Here is a 21,742-nt window from a genome sequence, read left to right on the forward strand (position 1 = left end):
AATATCCACCTTCCTGTCAGTTCATGAGCGGTGATTAGTTCAGCACTGACAGGAAAGGGGACATTTTTTTAATAATCCCCAGCTGTCTGCATTGGCCGCATGCACCTGACTGGCCCACATCCCTGGTAGTCTAGCAGTCTGACCCAACCCAACTATCCTGCCATAACAATTTAAAAAAATAAACACCCCCCCAACCCCACCCCTGACATGACCGACCCTCTTCCCCCCCCTAATGTTAACAAATTCGTAGTTTCTAGTGGCAACCTCCTGACCTGAACCCCCTCCACCCAACTTCAAAAAAATGCCCTGGTGTCTAGAGGCACCCCACCCCCTTGACATGATGACCCCCCCTCACTCCTTCCGACTTTAAAAAAAAATTCCATGTTGTCGAATGTCATCCCCCACCCTCCATACACATTAAAAAAAATATTCCTGGTGTCTAGGGCATCCCCAACTCCTCACCAGGAACCCCATGGCCCTCCAGACACATTCCACCACATATTTTCATAGAGGGCAAGAGCGATGCCCACCATTCCTTCTGCACCACCATCCTTAAAAATGGTAGTGCCTGACCCTGCACAGGCAGAGTCACCCTGCCAAATAAGGGAATTATTTGGTAGTCTCCATCCAGACTACAAATAAGAGAAAAATTCCCTTATTTGGCAGGACTGAGCCCTTATTTGCAGGACGCATTGCCTGGGGTCAGATGCTGCCATTTTAAGATGGCACAGAGGCAGGGAGTGAGTGGCATAGCTCCTGCCTGTTTAAAAGTACATAGTGGGGGAGTCTGGTGGCCGGGGAGGGAGGTCGCAGAGGATGTGCAGGATACCTTAAACACCAAAGATATTTTTCTAATTGAAATTTTCAAATAAAGTATAATAACCACTTAGCAAGAAAACAAAATAGCCCACATCAAGGGAGAAGAGAGAAACAAAGGAAATAACTAGGGCTGCATTTGATTACAATTTTTAATCGCAATTAATAGAGTGATTAAAGGCGGGGGCATTGCCAGTGGTTCATGGGGGGGGGGCACAGTGATGGACTACGGGGCATGCATTTCCTCTCCCTCACCACCTCCCCACATTAGATATCATAACTTTGTTGGTGGGGATGCCGAAGGAAGGTAAGTATCACAAAGACTAAGAGAAGTAGGCTGTTAAAAAAAAAATGAAAGGTAGATGAGTTTAAGGAAAGAGTTTTAGAAAGACATGGGGATAATTGGAATTATTGAGGATAATAAGTAGGGATAAATTGTGCAAAAAAATCAGTCCAGGCCATGGCCCTTCTCTCTCCTCTCCATTCCTTCCCCCCTCCTCCCCCCATGCCTGTCTCTCACTCTGTCCATCCCTCTTAAACCCCACCCACCACCGGTCTTCATCTCTCTCTGCTGTCTCTTTCTCTCTCTCTCCCCCCTGTACACATTACTGTGTTGCACTGCCGGCTGCTGATGCATTAGGTAAGAGTACAAGAGTCAATACCTCATAGCTGCAGCATACTCTAGCCACTGGATCTTCAGGCCTGAACCAATCACTACAGCTGGCTTGCACTGACTCCTACCACTCCAGCCTTTGGTGGCCATTGGAGCTACAGGCACCCATCAGTTGCTGGGTTCCAGGCTCAAGCCAGATGATGCCATGCAGCTGTGATGGCACGTCTCCTTTCAGTTGCTCCTAAAGGAACAGTGATTCTAGTCAGGGCCATTTTAACCACTTATGGGACCTATGGGCAAACTTTTGTAGATGGGCCCCCTTGTATTTTTCCAAGTTACCCTTCCCCCAGTCAGACCTCTTTTTTAATCTTTCCCTCTTTCCACTATGATCCCCTTGTCACACCCCTTCTTCCTCCAATCTGACCCCTTTTCATCTGCCTTTGGCTCTTCTAGCAGCTCAGCACAGCTCCAGTTGCAAACCTCCACCAGGCTAACAGCAAAAGACACGCTTATTTACATACCATTATCTGCCTGTTGCAGAGCCAGACTCATGAGATGAGCACTGAGACCAGCTCCATGGCAGTAGGAGATGAGGTCAAATGAAATGTATCTCCTGCAACTGGCTTTGGGGAAGGAGCACAGTGAAACACTCCACGGCATGGGATCAGATAAGACTTGTCAGTAGTTTGGGTTATCATGGGCTTGACCCAGTGGGATTTCAAACTTTTTGAGAGAAAGCAGCAGCATCAAAGCCACTTATGACCTCCCTGTTAGGCAGGTCCAGGACAGCTGTCCCTTTTGTCCATTAATGAATTGACCCTGATTCTAGTGCTGCCACAACTTCTGCACTAGCCAGCATCAGAGCTGCTTGGATGACTGATCCAGTGGAGGACACTTGATCACCTGACAAGGCAATCTGTCCCTGATAGAAAGAGACTTCTGTGCATTACCAAAAGCTCAATATGAAAAAAATCATAGGATATGAGGTGGGTGGGATTAAAAGTTCAAACAGCAGAAAATTAGAAAACAAATCTAAGGTTTACTTCCCCTCTTTGTTCACTTGAACAAGTGAGAAGACTGAGCTGTGGCACTAATAATACAAGGCTCTTGAATCCAAACTACTAAAATACAAACAGGTGCCTGCCCTGTGCAGAGGAAGCCCTTGGCATGACAGTACCCATGGTAATTGGGAAGTTAAGCCAGTGCTGTTCACCTACAACTAGGTACCTGTCTTAGAAGAATATCAGAAAATTGCATTACAATTAGTTTTTATTGATTTTAAAGAGTAACAGATAATAATACAAATGGTATGCAAGTCAAATTACAGAACATCTTAATTGCAAAGTCGAACATTAACAAAGACAGATGTAATGAAGGAAAGAGAATTTATTACTGATAAGTTGGAGAGCTGTTCATTCAAGAACTGAGCTATTAGAGGTGTAGGTATCAAAGGATCCCATGTTCTTTTGAACTTTGAAAGTTGTGAACTTTAAAAGCATCCGTTTCCTCATTTTCTTATGGTGCATATGACTCCACCAATCATGTATTCTTAAATTGAAATTGTTTTTCCAGTGAAGGACAATAAGATAGGTAGCCATTGCCAGTATTACAAGCTACTTTAACCATTTTAGGAGTCCCCGGGGCAGTATGCTTTAAAAAAAAAAAACTAGAAAGGAAAAAGGTAAACATAACCTGGAGGACAGACACATGGTATTTATTTATTTTACAAGCTTCTATACCGCAGTGTACAAAATAACATCCAAATTCTTCACATAAAAACACATTGATTATCCAGCATCTTAACTATCAGTAAAGCGTTTCAGCATCAACCCCATTATGTGCATTGATGGATAAAGGTGATATAGTAAAGCTTGGTTAGATCATTCTGATGACATGTTGTATGATGAAGCAGATTACTTTTCCAGCCACTCTGCTTCATGCATACAGCACAAGAGTTCTAGAATAAGCCAGAAGTCTGATCCCTGAAAGTTATATCTCATGTGGTGTTAACTTTCAGTTGTGCATGTATATTTCTTCTAATTTCCAGCTATTTCTTAATCTGATTTTTTAAGGACTTATCTAGTTTTCCTTACAATGAGTGTGGCTTTAAAAGAATTCATGTAGATGATTTGTGTTTATTACTAAAATTCAGCAGTCCATGGTATATGGTGCTATTGTTTGTTGCTATTGTCAAACGTTGTTTAGGAGTATCAAGAAGGAGTGAATGACTTGGTGATTTCTCAAGCTGAATTGAAGCAAGTGGCTTACATTTCAAATGCAACAAATCTACCCTACAGATCAAAGGAAAAATAAATTCATTATTATTGGTGAGTTTTACATAGAATTCTTAATTTGATCTTGGTTGTGATAAAATGATTGAGCCCAGAAATAGGGCTGTACCTAATTATCACCCAGTTTTGCAAATAATCATGGCCTTAAGGTAGCTTTGCCTAAAAGTTTAACTTTAACATTCCCTTGGTTTGTCACAGACTTCACATATTTTTCAATATTAATGGTTATCACGGTGAGTCCCAAACCTGTCTTGGAGGATCCCCAGCCAGTCAGGTTTTCAGGATATCCACAATGAATATGCACGAGAGGAGGTAGTGTGTGCAAATTGATCTCATGAATATTCATTGTGGATATCCTGAAAACCTGACTGGCTGGGGTTCCCCCAGGACAGGTTTGGGAACCCCTGGGTTATCAAAAGGGACAACGTTTAGAAAAAAGCACTGAGTAAAATTTTGAACATTCGGCTACCATGGCCAGCATTTTTTTAATCACCAGCCACAGTGGGTAAAAATAATTCTGAGTATTCAGCACCTGTATCTGGCTAGCAGCAATATTCAGCCCAATAGCTAGATAACATAGGACAGCACAAAAGTTACCCTAAGTTATCCAGATATCTTACCTGGATAGTGCACTTCATATCACTGCTATCGGGATGTTCTCCACCGTAGACCAGTCTGGCACTCTCCAGACAGGGCTGAGGTCTGTCAGATATTTAGTAGTACTATCCGGATATTGCTGCTGATTATCACCCATTACCCCTGGCCAGCACCACTGATCTAGATAACAGCACCTGCTCTCAGGAAAGTGGTTTTGAATATTGACCCAAGAGATTTCTAAGACTCTAAAAGATACTGCCGTCACTGGATAGCATCTTGTTCACACTGTACTGCTGCTGAAAAGAAGATGGGGTTATTGACAGAGTTCGGCCCAGAGAGCGAGCACAAAGATTAAGCAAGGCTCTGAGTAGTTAAATATGCCAGTTAAGACTAGTTTTAAAACTGTTCTAGATTTATCTCATTAACTTTAATTGGGTGTTTTCAAAACACCAGATTTGGGGAGGGAGCTATCAACATGGGCTACCGTTAAGATGTGTTATTTTACCACTAACTCATGCTGTTTTAGCACAGGTCCCATTTTATGCACCGAGGCGTGGTTACTAATAACTGGGATAACAGTAAACTAATGTCTTATGGGAGAAGTTATCAACGTGGGCTACCCAGTGGCGGGGCGGGGCAGTGGGGGCGTCCGCCCCAGGTGTCAACGGGTGGGGGGGTGCTCTGCTGGCGAGTCCCTACAGCTCCATCCACCTGGCAGCTGTGTGGTGCGGCGCCTCGCATCTGCACTGCTGTAAGAGAAGAAAATCGCCTCGTCGGCCCTTCCCTCACTCTGTCCCACTCTAGGAAATAGGATGTTACATCAGAGGGGGGATGGGACACAGTAGGGAAGGGCCGACGAGGTGATTTTCTTCTTTTACAGCAGCGCAGACTTGCGCGAGGCGCCGGGTGGACGGAGCTGGGGGGAGGGAGGGTGCTGTGTTGCCCTGCAGCCGGGGGGGGGGGGGTGCGCAGCAGCGATCCGCCCCGGGTGGCAGTGAACCACAGAACCCACTGGGGCTACCATTAAGATGGGTTATTTTACCACTGACTTGTACTATTTTGGCACAGCTCCTGTTTTATGCAGTGAGACCTGGTTACTAATAAATGGGGTTAACAGTACAATAATATCTTACTGGTAGTCCACATTGATAACTTCTCCCCTTAACCTATTATCTTTTTTCATATTCTGTTAAAGATTACCAGATAATTTATCCTGTTACCTGTATCCAGATATTAGCCTCCACGTGTTTATATTCAGCATGCGTGTAATGTATGTATTTATAGAGTGGTGAGACACAGCTGGTACAGCAAAAAGCATGATAGCCCAGACCCGTGATATCAATTCTTCAAAAAAAAAAAAGCTGTAGTAATTGAATGTTTTAAAGTGATTACTGGGTCATGAATCTCATCAGCTGTGACCTGTTAGTAATAAAATAATCTCAGTGATGCAACCTGAAGTTCTCATTTTGTAAACTGATTTTTATTATGGAGTAGCCCACTTTAAGGCTCAGTTTTAGGAACATGAAGTCACATCTGACCTCTAAACTATGATGAAGAGCTCACTTTGGGTTGATCCTGTATTTGGAACTATTTATGTTACTTCCACTTTCTTTCTAGACACTGTAAAAGTTTGGCCTTGTGTTTGACAGTGTTGTGGGTATCGTAGAGGTGATTAATTCAAAGGATATTCAGATTCAGGTAAGAATAATTGAAAATCAAAAAGGCAAAATTACTTAATTTGTTCTTCTAAGTGTAAGGGAGGTCCTCGTATATGCCCAGATAATGTAATGGGGACCATTCACATAAAAAATGTATTGCTTTGGGGCCAGGGCAGACGTGGAGGGGCATAATTGAATGGGGCGCCCAAGTTTTCCAGAGGGCATCCTCGCAGGACAGCCCCGTGAAGGGGCAGGGAAACCCTATTATCTAAACAAGATGAGCGGTTATCTTCGTTTCGATAATACGGCCCAAATCTCAACATTTAGGTCAACCTTAGAGACGGTCGTCCCCGGTTTTCGGCGATAATGGAAACTGAGGACACCCATCTCAAAAACAACCAAATCCAACTCATTTGGTCTTGGGAGGAGCCAGCATTCATAGTGCACTGGTTCCCCTGACATGCCAGGACACCAACCGGGCACCCTAGGGAGTACTGCAGTGGACTAACTGATGCAATAACTGAACGGAAAAAGCCCTTCCCTTACTGATCCCTTACCGATTCGGAAAGGAACAGGCATGCATGAAGGAAATCGCATGCAAATGAGCTGCTCGCTGTTAGCTCATTTACACATGATTTCCTTCCTAAGGATGGGAAGCCAGGGCAGAGCAGTCAAGCGTTATGCGTGGCTGATCTGCGCATGCAAAGACAGTTTCATACACGCAGACAAGCTGCGTGTATAATAGCCGTCTACAACCTTAAATAAATTGCTGTCTACACTTTAAAAAAACTTAAGTCCAGGTGAAAAACGTCCAAGTGCTCATCAGGGACATCTTTTTTTTTTTTTTTTAGTATGGGTGAAGGACATCCAAGTGTTAGGCGCCTTCGCTATGCCTTCGTCCCTGCGACGGGCAGTTGAGGACGTCCAAAATGCCTTTGCTATGCCTCCGACATCCCCTTTATTTATTTATTTATTTGGCTTTTGGATCACAAGTAGAAGCAGTGGGATTTGAACCCGGCCACCTCTGGATTGCAAGACCAGTGCTCTAACCACTAGGCACTCCTCCACTCCACTCCCTTGAAATTTGGCCATCCCTGTGGGTGGGGGGGGCAGTTTAGGATATCCAAAATGTTTGAAAGAAGGACGTCCACGCCTTCGCTATGGCCTCCGCTGACACACACACACCTCCCCCCCCCCCCCCCCAGGGACCTGCATACTGCTGCGATGGACCTGAGTATGATATTTGAGGCTAGCAAAAAAAAGTTTTTTAAGGTTGTTTGTTTTCAGGATGGGAGGGGGTTAGTCACCCATGGGGGGAGTAAGGGGAGGTCATCCCCGATTCCCTCCGGGGTCATCTGGTCAGTTTGGGCATCTTTTTGAGGCCTTGGTCGTAAGAAAAATGGACCAAGTAAAGTCAGAAGTGCTCATCAGGGACACCCTTCTTTTTTTCCATTATCGCTCGAGGACGCCCATCTGTTAGGCACGCCCCCAGTCCCTTCTTCGCTATGACCTCTGACACGCCCCCAGGAATGCTGGTCATCCCCGCAACGGGAAGCAGTTGGGGATGCCCAAAATCGGCTTTCGATTATGCCGACCCTGAGAGAAGGATGCCCATCTCCCGATTTGTGTCGAAAGATGGGCGCCCTTCTCTTTCGAAAATAAGCCTGATAGTGTCGGTGTGGACACTGCCTGAGTAAACAACTTGGATCAAAAAAACTAAAGAGAAGGTTATCATGCTGAAGTACAAATTTGATAATGAAACAGTGATTGAATATTCACATAGCAAACATCCTGAGCCAACAGATTTCTTTTCCAGTGAACATAATGAACTTGGCTGCTAATAGTGTGCTAAACTGGACAATGCTGGCACATTTAGACTGACTCTGGACAGTTCTACATGAAGGAAACCCTTCCCTCATTAATCAATACCTTCTCTATGAAATAGTAGTATTTAAAAAAAGGCAAGTGTGTTTTTATAATTTACCTCTGCATTCCACAAAGCAAAAGGAGCAAATTCCCACATGCCATCTTTTTTCTTTTTGTAGGCACAGGAAAAAAAAAGATTTTAAATGCTCCCAGGTTCCAATTTAATTCATGTTTAATGTGGGATAAAATGCCATAAATAAGTAAATAAGTAAATAAATAGATAGAAACTCTGATGGGGTCTTTTACTAAGGCGCGCTCACGTTTTTGGTACGCGCTAAAATGGGCACGCACTAAACATTAGAGACGCCCATAGGAATGCATTGGCATCTCTAACGTTTAACGCACGCCAAAAACGTGAGTGCACCTTAGTAAAAGACCCTCAGAATGTTGACCACCTGATTCTCATAACATGATGTCTGTTTAGTGGCCCTTTACCAGGAGAAAAACATTTTCTGCTCATTTATAGTATCCTCCCCTGCCTACCTGCCTATTTAAGACCTCCTCCATGCTCCCTCGGTCCCCCGAGCCACAGGGTGCCCTCCTGGCACATACCTGAAGCCACCCTGGTGGTCTAGTGGATTCTTTGGGGTAGGAAAGATCCCCAGTCTTTCCTGCCCACTGCTGGTGCTGACCCTCTTACTGCCACATCTTCTTTAAAATGTCTGCCGAGACTTACAATGGCAACCTCGCAAGACTTCAGCGGAAGTCTCGGCAGACATTTTTAAAGAGCGATGTGGCAGCAAGAGGGTCGGCGCCGGCAGTGGGCAGGAAAGACTGGGGATCTTTCTTGCCCCAAACAATCCAGTAGACCATCAGGTGGCTTCAGTTCAGCTATGTGCCAGGACCCTGCGGCTCGGGGGGAGGAACGGCAAAACAGATCGCAGCCGTGCATAAACGAATTTAACAACCAGCTCGCAAAATGTTGAAAATCTTAACAAGAGAGTACAAACTTAGATTGTGAGCCCTCCTGGGACAGAGAAATATCCAGTGTACCTGAATGTAACTCACCTTGAGCTACTACTGAAAAAGGTGTGATCAAAATCTAAATAAATAAATAAGAGCTGGTGTGATCCGGCTCCAGCACACCACTGGGCGCAAGCTTTTAAGGTGAAGAGTCCACTTTGATGTGATGGTATCAATAAATTGGATGTTGTTTTTATTGCTACAAACTAAAAGAGCTACCCTTCTAGAGGTATGTTCTTGTGTCTGTGTCTCCTGCTTATCTGCAAAGGCATGCTTACTTCAGCTATACATAGTTCAAAGATCTCTGCTGATAAACAATATAAGTCCATCATACGTATCTGAAAATATGTGAACAATAGATTTTAAGCATTAACTAGTTGAAATTTATATCTTATTTTAGGAGATTGGGGAAAAGGTTATATGGTCATTCTGTTTCGCGCATTTTTAACTTGGTATTTGATGTGTTTTTGCTGCTTCAGGTCATGGGGAAAGTGCCAACCATTTCTATCAATAAAACAGATGGTTGTCACATATACCTCAGTGAAGAAGCCTTAAACTGTGAGATTGTAAGTGCAAAGTCATCTGAAATGAACATCCTTATCCCTAAGGATGGTGATTATGTAAGTATAATGGTTTCTTTTCCTTCAGTGTCTGTCAGTAGATTGAAATGTGTTGGAATCTGATGTGCTGTGGGCACAGTGCCTGCCACAGGTCAGGTGTGTGTATTCATGTTAGTGCATTGCCACCTTTTTGATTTATTTATCTTTTAATGTACTGCTGTGCCATTTAGTCCCACGATATTACCTGCAACTATTCCTAGGAACAGCTTAATCTAAGGAAGGTGGTATTAACACTAAAAGGTCAAATCACTCAAATTGAGGCCAGAAGGTAAGCAAAGGAAACTGATATTTGAGAAAAGATTATCACTGTTAAAAGGATGGAGTACAGGCTGCACCAGAGATTAAACATCCAGGGCCAGCTCAGGCACTAGGCATGCGTCTTTTGTGGCAGAATTGGGGAACGGGAGTTGGTGTGGCGCTGTTATGCTTGAAAGCCTTCCCCCACTTTCTTTCTTATTACTGGGCCTGCCGCTGCACCCTTCCCCTTCCCTCTCCCAAGCTGGCCAAGGATTAAACAAACATCAGTGCTACATGGACCCTGTAAGCACAGACCTGCACCAAAGCACTGCTTTGCCCCTCCTCCCGCCACCCCCCTCCCCGAGGCAGTCTTCCTGTCAAAGGAGGTAGGACATAGCAGAGCTTCAGTGTGTGTCCATGCTTACAGGATCCATGTTTAATCTTCAGGCCAGCCTGAAGGAGGTAGGGGGAGCGAGAAGGGAAGTGGGAGAGGTGCTAATGTGAGGTGAGGCAGAGAAGGGAGAAGTCAGCTAAATGAAGGAGGGATTAGAGGGGGAAGGGGAGATACTGGCCACTGGGAGTGGGGGTAGAGAGAGAACAGGAAAATGGTGGGCATCTGGGAGGGTGGTAAAGAGGGAAAGGAGAGATGCTCAACTATAGGAGGAGGACAGGATATCACAGCTGAAGGTTTTGGGCTGGACTTGCAAATAGCAGTGAAATGGGTGATAATGAGCATACACTTGTCCTGCTCCATCCTGTGCCACATTTTCCTATGCATGAGTCTCATGATTTTCTTTTTGGCCATACATAGTTGATGTACATACAGAAAAAGGCAGGTAAATTGCAATTATGAGGAAGGCAGATGAGTGGAGGGCGGGACCAGGCAATAGGCACATATGTCCATAGTGTGCAGAGAACCTGAAAATTGGAGGGTAGTCAGTGTGATGCCGATAAAAAAAAGGGTTCTAGGGGTGATCCTGGAAATTATAGACCGGTAAGCCTGATGTTGTTGCCAGGCAAAATAGTGGAAACTATTATAAAGAATAAAATGTTAGAACACATAGACAAACATTGTTTAATGGGACAGAGTCAGCATGGATTCAGCCGAGGGAAGTCTTGCCTCACCAATTTTCTTCATTTCTTTGAGGGTGTGAATAAACATGTGGATAAAGTTGAGCCGGTTGATGTAGTGATCTAGATTTTCAGAAAGCTTTTGATAAGTTCCTCCTGAGAAAATTAAAGAGTCATGGGATAGGAGGCAAGGTTCTGGTGTGAATTAGGAATTGGTTATCGAACAGAAAACAGGAGGGTAGGGTTAAATGGTCATTCTCTCAATGGAGGAGAGAGTGACAGTGGAGTGCCGCAGGGATCTGTACTGGGACCAGTACTATATAACATATTTATAAATGATATGGAAATCGAATGACGAGTGAGGTGATCAGAATTGCAGATGATAAAAAAACTATTCAAGTTGTTAAAACATGTTTGGACTGTGAAATGCAGTAAGACCTGTGAGAAGCAGGTGCAGTAGTCTAAGCAAGAGGTGATAAAGAGTGTGGATAAGGGTTTTGGTAGTGTGCTCAGAAAGGAAGAGATAAATGTTGGTGATTTTATAGAGAAAGAAACAACAGTCTGTTGGATATGTGCAGAGAAAGAGAGAGAGGTGTCAAAGATGACCTCAAGGTTACAAGCTGATGAGATAGGGAGGATGAGTGTGGTTTCCATAGAGATAGAGAATGGGGGGAAAAGAGAGGTGGGTTGAGGAGGAAAGATAAGAAGCTCAGTCTTGGCCATGTTTAGTTTCAGATGGTGGGTGAGACATCCAGGCAGCAATTGTCAGATAGACCGACTGCAGACTTGGCTTGGATTCCCTGCTGAATTTCTAGTGTGGAGAGGTAGATCTGGGAGTCATCAGCATAAAAGTGATACTAAAAACCATGGGAGGAGATCAGAACACCAGAGAAGAAGTATAGATAGAGAAAAGAAGAGGTTCCAAGAGGTACACCAACTGATAGTGGGATAGAAGTGGAGGAGGATCCACCAGAGCATACACTAGAAGTGCAATGGAGTGATAAGAAAACCAAGAATGAACAGAGCCCTGAAATCCAAATGAGGACAGCATATCAAGGAGTAGGTGGTGATCAACTGTGTCAAAAGCAGCAGATAGATCAAGAAGGATGAGGATAGCATAGAGACCTTTGGATCTGGCCAGGAACGGGTCATTGGAGACGACAGTGAACAGCATATTCAAGTATCTTGGATAGGAAAGGGAGGAGGGGGATGGGGCAATAGTTAGATGGGCATATAGGGTTCAATGAAGGTTTTTGAGGAGTGGTATATCTACAGCATGTTTGAAGGCATCAGGAACATTTTTTGCAGTGGAAAGTGAAAGATTGAGGATATGGCAGATATAAGGGATGACGATAGGAGAGATAGTGCTGCGTAGATAGGTGGGAATATAATCAGAGGAAACAGGTAGTCAGTTTAGAGGAGGAAAGAAAATGTGCAGTTTCTTCTTAGTGATTTCAGAAAAAGGAAGAAAAGGAGGCAGGAGTTGGAGGATTAACAGAATGAACTGGGGAAAGGACAGGTGGAGGTGACTTTGTTCAGAACTCAAGGTTAATCTTGTGAACCTTATCAGGAAGTACTTAGCCATAGTCTGGGGAGAAAGTGAAGTATAGGTTGGAGGTGAAGACATTTTAAGAAGAGAGTTCAGTATGGCAAAGAAACGTCGAGGGTTTGAGCCAAGAGAGTTTGTCAAGTGGATGTAGTAGTCCTATTTGCAAGTGAAAGAGCAGACTGGAAGGTGGGGTCAGCAAAAATTTGAAATGTATGAAGTCAGCATAGGCAAGGGATTTCAGCTAAGGTGTTCATCAGATTGAGCACAGGAACATAGGTAGCAGATTCTAGTGGTCAGCCAAGGCTGGAGTTTGGTAGCCTTACAGAATGAGGAATAGGAGGAGCAAGGTAACACAGTGGTTGGGAAGAGGGGTGAAACACTGGTGGGGAGAGCAGTGGCGTTCTGAGGGGCGCTGACACCCGGGGCAGATCAGCTGATGCGCCCCGCCCCCCTCGTGCAGCGTGCCCCCACACCCCGGCGAAGGGACACCCCCCCACCCCGGCGAAAGAACCCCCCCCCTGGGTGCATGCCGCTGGGGGGGGGTGCATGCGCCGGTCAGTGTCGTTCGTTTCCATGCTCCCTCTGTCCCAGAACAGGTTACTTCCTATTCCGGGGCAGAGGGAGCATGGAAACGAACAACGCTGACCGGCGCACGGCACCCCCCCCCAGCGGTGTGCACCCGGGGCGGACTGCCCCCCCCTTGGTACGCCATTGGGAGAGAGTGCAACAGTCAATAGCCTGAAGATTCCTAAATACATAGATGGAGATTGGACAGGACTTGGTGGGGGGGGTGTTTAAGTGTGAAGGTTATCTGACGATGGTCACAGAGGGGAAGAACTGAGGTCCAAAAACTGGAAAATGATCAGTTGGAAAAGAAGACAAGATCAAGACAGTGGCCATTCTGGTGAGTAGGAGTAGTGGAGCACAGCTGAAGATTGAAGGAGGATGTAAAGCAAGAAACTGAGAGGCATAAGAGTCAGAGGGATCATTAGCATGAATGTAAAATCCCCAAGAATGAGGGGAGGAGATGAGGGTTTGTGAAAGAAGGAAAGCCAGGAGTCAAAGTCAGTGAGGAAAGTAAGAAAGGGACATCAGGGGTCAGTAAATGACTGCTAGTTGGAGAGGTAAAGGAGTAGATAGACTGATGGAGTGGACTTCGAAGAAAGAAAAGCAGTGAGACTGAGGTGGAAGAAGAGGTTGAAATCTCGAAGAGGGTGAGAGTATTAGGCTGACACCACCTCTGTGGCCAACCTGGTGAGGTATATGGGAGGAAAGGTAACCTCCATGGCACAGGGCAGCAACTGATGCAGAGTCTTCAGGGCAAAGCCAAGTCTCAGTTAGTGCAAGCAGGTGGAGAGTACAAGAGGTAAAGAGGTCGTGGATGTAGGAGAGCTTGTTGGAAACAGAGTGTGCATTTTACAGGGCACATGAGAAAGGCAGAGAAGGGGAGAGGAGAGGAACAGAAATTAGACTGGAGATATTACAGTGTGACCTGCACAAGTAGGGTGAGAGTTGATTTGGAGGACAAAGATTGGGGCTGATATCCCGAGCAGCAGAAGTAGCAAAAGAATATGGAGAAGAGTAGGAGAGGTATGACGACATTTATGAAGATGAGATGCACTCAGACAGATTGGAGATGGTTGAATGAAAGAAAGAAAATGTTGAAGCTTGAGAGCTGAGAAGAAGACAAAAGGGATGGTGAGGTGATAAAAGCAGAAGGTGGGTGATGTGGTCCTGAGATATACAGTGGTTTCAGATGGAGAAAGATTGGAAGAAAATAAGTTGTATTGAAGTCATTGGGAATAGCAGAAAGAAATAAAACCTGTAGAGAGAAAATATTTTGCGTGCCATATGGCATGCGGCACCTGGAAGGCAGCCGGTGGAAGCGCTAGGCACCTGGAGCGGAAGCACTGGTGATTTGGGATGGACCTGGAAGTCACCCCGGAGAATGTTGAAGGATATGCAAATGAGCTGCAAGTCCTCCACAACACCTGGAAGGCAGCTGGTGGAAGCGTACGGGCACCTGGAGTGGAGGCCCTGTGTGATTCGGATGGACCTGGAAGTCAGCCCAGAGAAGGCTGGGAATATATGCAGATGGGCTGCAAATCCTCCACAGCACCTAGAAGCACAGCAGGAAACTAACACTGAAGGACTGGACTCGGAGGGGGAGGGGGAGGAGAGAGGGCAGAGGGCAGGGACACAACACCACTCCCACATGCACACTCTGAAGAAAAACCTTGCTAGCCCCCGTTTCATTTGCATCAGAAACGGGGCTTTTTTACTAGTATGATATAAATGGCATCACATAAACCCACACCTAAGTTTAAAGACTTCTGAAATTTCTCAATTTAAAATGTACATAGATTGCTGAGCATACAGGGTAAAAAAACAGTACAGAATAAATAAATGAGAATATGTGTGTATCCTTATTACATTGTAAAAAGCCATGAATGTATACCCCCTCCCCCCACTTTTACATAGCCACACTAGAGGCTGCTGGTGCGTTAATGCCGACACAGCCCATTCAAACTGTGTCGGCATTGCCACATGGCAGCCACTAGCGTGGCTTTGTAAAAGGGGAGGGTACAATTAGGTAAACATAAACATAGACAAAATAATAAGCAACACCTGTATATATATAAATAATAAGTGCAGACAAATGAAGACATGCATGCATAGAAATAAAAGATAATAAATGTGTATAAAAATAAATTGTTAACAAATTTGTAAGATCTTGCAAAATAAAGTGGTAATATATGTGTAAATGCATTAATCAGGTGCCATTCAACATAATTGGTAAAATAAAATAATAAATCACACACATATAATATACTTGCACATGTCTAAAATAACATTAAAATATCACACGTAAGTTCAAATAGTATAGTAAAAAAAATCCCATATATAATAAGAATAATAAACCACTAAATAATCCCACTTAGAATGTCATTATAAATAGGCGACAAATCATCTCATATGCATAAAAAGTATGTAATAAATTAAATGGATAAATAAAACTAATACATAAAAAGTAGTAAAAATGGATATAAAAGGATAAGATAAATGCGTGAATAGTCTATCACATATATATATATGATGATAATGTTACAATACCCTGAAAACCTATAGGCATAGATATCTAATTCTTAAGATGTGGATGCCAAAAAAAATAGATCTAGAAAAATAGTGTAAGATCAATGTCCATATTAAGTGCATGGAGTTTGATAGATTTGAATTGATAAATAAGTCTTTGTCCCCCGCCATCTAGTATGAAAGGTTCTAAACACAAAAAATTTTAAGTCACCGATAGAGTGTCCAGCTTGATTCCAATGTTCAACTAAGGGGGCTGGGACAACATTGTGGCTAAGACAACTCCAGTGTTCTATAATTCTTGTCTTAATCATACATTTAGTTTTGCCAATATATAGAAGGGAGCAAGAGCATACGATAATATAAATGACCTGGGATGTATTGCAATCAGTCATGTTTCAATATATATTTCCTTTGTGTTCAAGGGTCTGTAAATGCTGAAATGTTCAAACCATGTATACAAACACATGTGCCGCAAAGATGAAGACTAGGAAGCTGAGTATAGGGTTTTCTAATGCTGGGACTTTAATGAAAGTCTGAGGAGGAGTAAAAGATTTGTGGTCAGCCTTCATGAGGATGTAATGCCTATTTCTTCTCTTTACTGTAGGGGTGCTCAATGTCAGTCCTCGTGGTCCACAACCCAGTTGGCTTTTCAGGATTTTCCAGTGAATACTCATGAGATCTACTTGCATGTACTGCCTTCGTTGTATGCAAATAGATTTTCATGCATATTCATTGTGGAAATCCTGAAAACCCGACTGGGTTGCGGACCTCAAGGACCGACATTGAGCACCCCTGCTTTACTGTGAGAATACTGGACTTGCAACTTTTTTTCTGCCTTCCTCAGAAGATGGGTCAAAAAAATAAAACGCAGGGATAAATAGCTGAGAGGGAGGTGCACTGGGCAAAAATTGTATCAGCCCTCAGTGTTGCATCTGCTGGAATGCTATTCTGTGTATAAATACTGGTATTGCAAAAATTATGTGCACAGAATAGCTATCCAACACGTCCGTGGATATGTATATGCATATGCAACCTTCGACTGCCAATACAATTTTTTCTGTGTATAAAATGTAGCTCCTGCTAATGCAGACCCAAGTGCCTAGTGTGCTCTCCCATGTTCGTGCACAGGTTTTGTAAACAGCTTTTTTGCATAGTATTTGGTTACTGCATCAGAAGCAAAAGGGTTTTTTTTATACGTGTGATAGGAAACCCTGTGTTGCTTTAACACAGCTCTGTTTCATAGCTTTCTGCATCAGCCCGTGACTATGTCACCTTGAGCAAGTAACTTTTATCTCACTACACTATTCACTCATCATCCTCACCCCACCCCCATTGTGTGCACTTGTTGGATCCATTCAAACATTCTCCTCATCCGATATTTGCATTATTTCTACTTGGTTAACATCTTCATAATTTATTTATTTATTATAGAAGTTGCAAGAATTACAAACATCTTCATAGTATGAAACAGTGTTTCATGGATTTCAGAATATGTTATTTTAAAACATTTATTTATTACAAAGAAACCAAATTCTAATTCAGTGCACTTTACAAGAAAACCCCAATACAAAGGAAGACCAACACTTCGATTAAAACTAAAAGTACTCAAAATAATACAAACAATACAATAAGTCTGTCACCTTACCCTCTCCAATCCACCTGCCGAACCTCACAACATCCATCCGTTATATCACCTCCCCAATTCCAAATCTAAGCCTTAAAAACATCTGTCATGGCCTCTTAGGACCCTTCTTCCTTAGCTTTCAATCAGCCTCCTGTTCCACACACTCCTAACAAACAGGAAATAAACCTTCTGTTTCTTCTGAAACCTCAATAGATTATGCTCCTGCCTTAACTTAGCTAGTTATAATGTACACTTGGCACTGCCAAGGACAACTCCCTAGCCCTCCACCAGTGTAATCTCATCTGAGAGTGAGTCAGTATTTTCAAGAAACCCACTTTGACTCAACCTCAGTGTCATACACAGCTGGTTTCATTGCAGCTTCCCATCAAATATTGCAGTCGCTCCATACACAAAACCTTAAATATCATAGTAGATGACGGCAGAGAAAGACCTGCATGGTCCATCCAGTCTGCCCAACAAGATAAACTCATATGTGCTACTTTTTGTTTATACCTGACCTTGATTTGTATCTGCCATTTTCAAGTCACAGACCCTAGAAGTCTGCCCAGCACTAGCCCCGCCTCCCACCACTGGCTCTGTCACCCAATCTCCGTTAAGCTTCTGAGGATCCATTCCATTAATTGAAATTGGAAGCCAGTGTAATGGTTTTAAAATATCATTTACACTCTCATTCCCCTCAATGGGCACCACCCTGGCTGCCACATCTACAACCACTTGCAACCTCTTCAGCTGGTTACCTGGTAACCAGCATATAGGAGACTGCAGTGCTCTGTGTGTTTATTCACCTATGGCTTCATCATTGTCAACAGGGCTCTTCCATCCACATACAGGTATAACTGTGGAATGAGTCTTCAGCTGACCATAGTTGCCCCAATTTTCTGAGGCCAGCTGGGAATGGAATGTCATATCACAATCCAGTAAGACTCCCAAATCTCTTCAGTCTTACAAGATAAATTATGACTTTCCATCTTGGTAGCACTGGGAGGAAAGATTCAGAGCTCCACAGAACAAAACTTCTGTCTTCCTGGGCATTAAGCACCATCCCCCCCCCCCCCCCCCCCCCCCCCCCCCCCCCCCCCGGATTCTATATAGCACAACTTAAGTTGCACGCACAAATCGAGTCATATTCTGGATTTGCGCGTGCAACTTAATTAGTTAACAAGCCAGTCAGTACTGAGCAATTATTGACACTAATTGGCATTAATTAGAATTTACGTGCAACACTTTCTAAGCTTATTCTGTAAAGGATGAATGTAAATTCAATGCCCATAGCCGAAAAGAGGGTGTGACCATGGGCGTGGAATGGGTGGGTTGTGGGTGTTTCTAAAATCTATGCGCATTCCTTATTGAATACACCTGGTCCACACCTAATATAGTCGCAGGCATTTACACAAGTTTTACTTGGCATAAATGTCCTTGACCTAAATTTAGTTGCATGGTTGGCGGCACAGGCGTATTCTACAAACCCACACCAAAATCTAAGCGTTATTCTGTGAAGTATGCCTAAATATAGGCATTCTTTATAAAAGACGCCTAGGCGTGTTTCTTTTTTCACGTGGATTTTGTAGGCGTGATATATAGAATCTAGCCCCATATGAGTAGTTTTCAACCAAGTTGCAATTCCTTCCAAACATGCATATTTAACTGCCTAATAATTCCTATAGGATCTCACCCCAGCAGTACCACAATCTGCTTACCATCTGCAGATACAAAAGACCAACAACCATGGTCTCTAGAATCCATATCTAAATATCAAAGTGAGAGAAATCTGAGGGCTAGAGATAACAAGAAATACATTACATAAAGCATGACAATCTGAAGGGTGAAGTGAGGATTTTCTTTCTGTGCGGCATAATGCTGACTTCCTGGTTGTAATGAAGGGGAGTTATAATCCCAGCCTGTCTTATAGTTACAAACTCTTTTTCAGTCATCGGGGCTAACTGCATCATGTGAATTTTCATATGAGAGCCTCTGTTTTTCTAACCATCATGTTGTTCTTTTAACAGAAAGAATATCCTGTTCCTGAACAATTCAAGACAGCATGGGATGGCTCCAGGCTAGTCACTGAACCAGCAGAGATAATGGCTTGATCTCCTTCCATTACACAGCCCTCAACCAATCACGAATGAGGAGAAAGGGCAATAATAAGGGGGAAAAAAAACAACCAAAAAAAAAGGGCAAAATAACAAATACCTTAGGAGGTCTTTTACAAAGGTGCAGTAGCATTTTTAGCACACGCTAAACACTAGAGATGCCCATGAGAATATATGGGCGTCTTTAGTGTTTAGTGCACACTTATTTTTAGTGTGCACCAAAAGCACTACTGTGGCTTAGTAAAACACCCTATTAATGCAGTGATCTGATACTACTACATTATTAAAACAATAATGCTATGTTCTTGAAAACACGCTTTTAAGTAGACATTGTTCATAGCGTTCATGTTGTGTTTTTTGGTTTTGGTTTTTTTTTTGCAGTTTTACACACAGTTTCCTTTCATTTTGCACTTTCTAGAAATGACATATCATCATGTGAATGTAGGCAATAAGTTATTACGCACATATTAGTTGTTTCCAACACTTCATACCGTAAGCCAGTGTTCCCAAGTCTGGTCCTGGAGTACCCTTTGCCAGCACAGGTTTTCAGGATATCCACAATGAATATGCATGAAAGAGATTTGCATATAATGGAGGCAGTGCGTGCAGAACAAGTTCATGCATATTCATTGTGTAAATCCTGAAAAACCTGACTGGCAAGGGGTACTCTAGGACTGGACTTGAGAAACACTGCCCTAAGCCATATAGGACACACTTCTCACACTTACTGTTTTAAGTGCATTCCTTTCCTCATTATGTCTGTCTTAGGTTTACAATATAGTTTAGATCTTTGTGAGAGTGTATTCTAGTGTACATTTCTGTAATTTCCATATCTGTCTCTACCTTCAATAGGTTACTGGAAAACTACAAATTTCAATAATAGTGTTTATTAGCAAAAAAAGAAACAAAGAAAGTTGGTGTAATTTTAGCATGACACATTTTCTCAACCTTTTTCCAATTGCAATATGCTGACATCCTTCCAGCACATTGCAATAGCATTCTTTGTTCATACCAGCCTTTTCTGTGCATAGCTGTTCTTCTCTGTTTTCTGCAAGTTAAGAACTAGATGGCAGCAAGTCTGCCTCCTTTTCTCTCTGGTCATCAGAGGCATTGGTCTGTACATCTGTAACTGTTTCTTCTGAATTCTGGAATATGTACAGCAGTTCTGCGTTTCAAGATCCTCGGAAGAGCAGCTCTCTTGCAGAGAGAGATGCCCCACCTACTGATCTTATATGCTTCTTGAGCAGAATTTTCTGCAAAGTTCGTAAATATTGCCTGCAAAGTGCATAAATACTTTAGTTCCTGTACACTTTTTCCTATTTTAGAAGCCCTACTAATAGGAGCTAGCTCTGTGAGTGCTTGAGCACACCCAGTATCGAGAAAATTCCTTGTATGTGTCAAGGGAGGGGTTATTTTCATTGGGCTTAGCACCCCCAGTAATTTTGTAAAAGTTGCCTCTATGTAGAGAATAAACTATGACTAAATTAAGCTACCAGGTAGTTCCCCTTTGAAAACTACATACATGTTCCGTGTAAGATAAAGTGTCTGCTCACATTTTGCCCTGCTGTTCTACAGGCAGTGGAATGGGCATAAATCCACATCAACAGTTTTAAAATCAAACATACCGGCTTTATTTTCTGTGTCTCACTGAACAAACTCGCAGAAATGCTTCTATATAGCCAGCTAAAGGAACACACATTGTACACAGCCTGTGCCCACTTTCAACCAAGCAATCAACCCTGCTAAACATCCATCTACTCAGACAAATCTGTGAAAACTGAAAATTATGTGAAGAATGATATATGGGTTTGAAACAAAAAAAATGGAAACTTTAAAAATGTATATGTTCTTTATGACTGTTTTCTGTTTAAAATGAAAATGTTAGCAACTACTGTAAACTGAGAGAATTGCATAGGGCCATTCTCTGCCTGTGCAAGAGGAATGCTGGCTGGAGGATTTTGATTGGCTTACAGTTTTCTGTTCTCACTTCCTTTTTTAGGGGGCCCCATCCATTTTATTATGCTTTCTCTGTTTCCATTATATTTGGAACTGAAGTTAGGAATGGAGGAATAGCCTAATGTTTAGTGCAGTGAGCTGGGAAACTGGGTTGAATTCCCACTGCAGCTTCTTCTGACTCTGGGCAAGTCACCCAACCAGCCATTACCCCAGGTTCAAAAAAAACCCCACCTTAGATTGTGAGCCCACTAGAACCAGAAAAACTACCTACATATAGGGCTAGATTCTATATGTAGGGGCGTGGTTAGAGTGGTGGACTTTGGTCCTGGGGAACTGGGTTCGATTCCCACTGCAGGCTCAGGCAGCTCCTTGTGACTCTGGGCAAGTCACTTAACCCTCCGTTGCCCCAGGTACAAATAAGTACCTAAGCCGCATTGAGCCTGCCATGAGTGGGGAAAGCACGCGGTACAAATAAAAAATATAATATATGGCGCCTGAAAATTCCATGCAGAATAAATTTCCATGTACGCGTATTCTATAACCAGCGCCTAGATTTAGGCACAGTATATAGAATAAAACTTAGTTGAAATCCCAGCACATAGAACTATGCACAT

The 21,742-nt window shown here is 43.1% G+C and overlaps 1 pseudogene; it reads left to right on the top strand.

Annotated features, from left to right (window-relative positions):
• The window catches only part of LOC115482332, a 63,622-nt pseudogene extending 44,339 nt beyond the window's left edge, over positions 1-19,283 (top strand).
• Positions 19,284-21,742: the final 2,459 nt, after the last annotated feature.

This window comes from Microcaecilia unicolor, chromosome 1 (assembly GCF_901765095.1).
Source record: "Microcaecilia unicolor chromosome 1, aMicUni1.1, whole genome shotgun sequence".
Taxonomy (NCBI): Eukaryota; Metazoa; Chordata; class Amphibia; order Gymnophiona; family Siphonopidae; genus Microcaecilia; species Microcaecilia unicolor.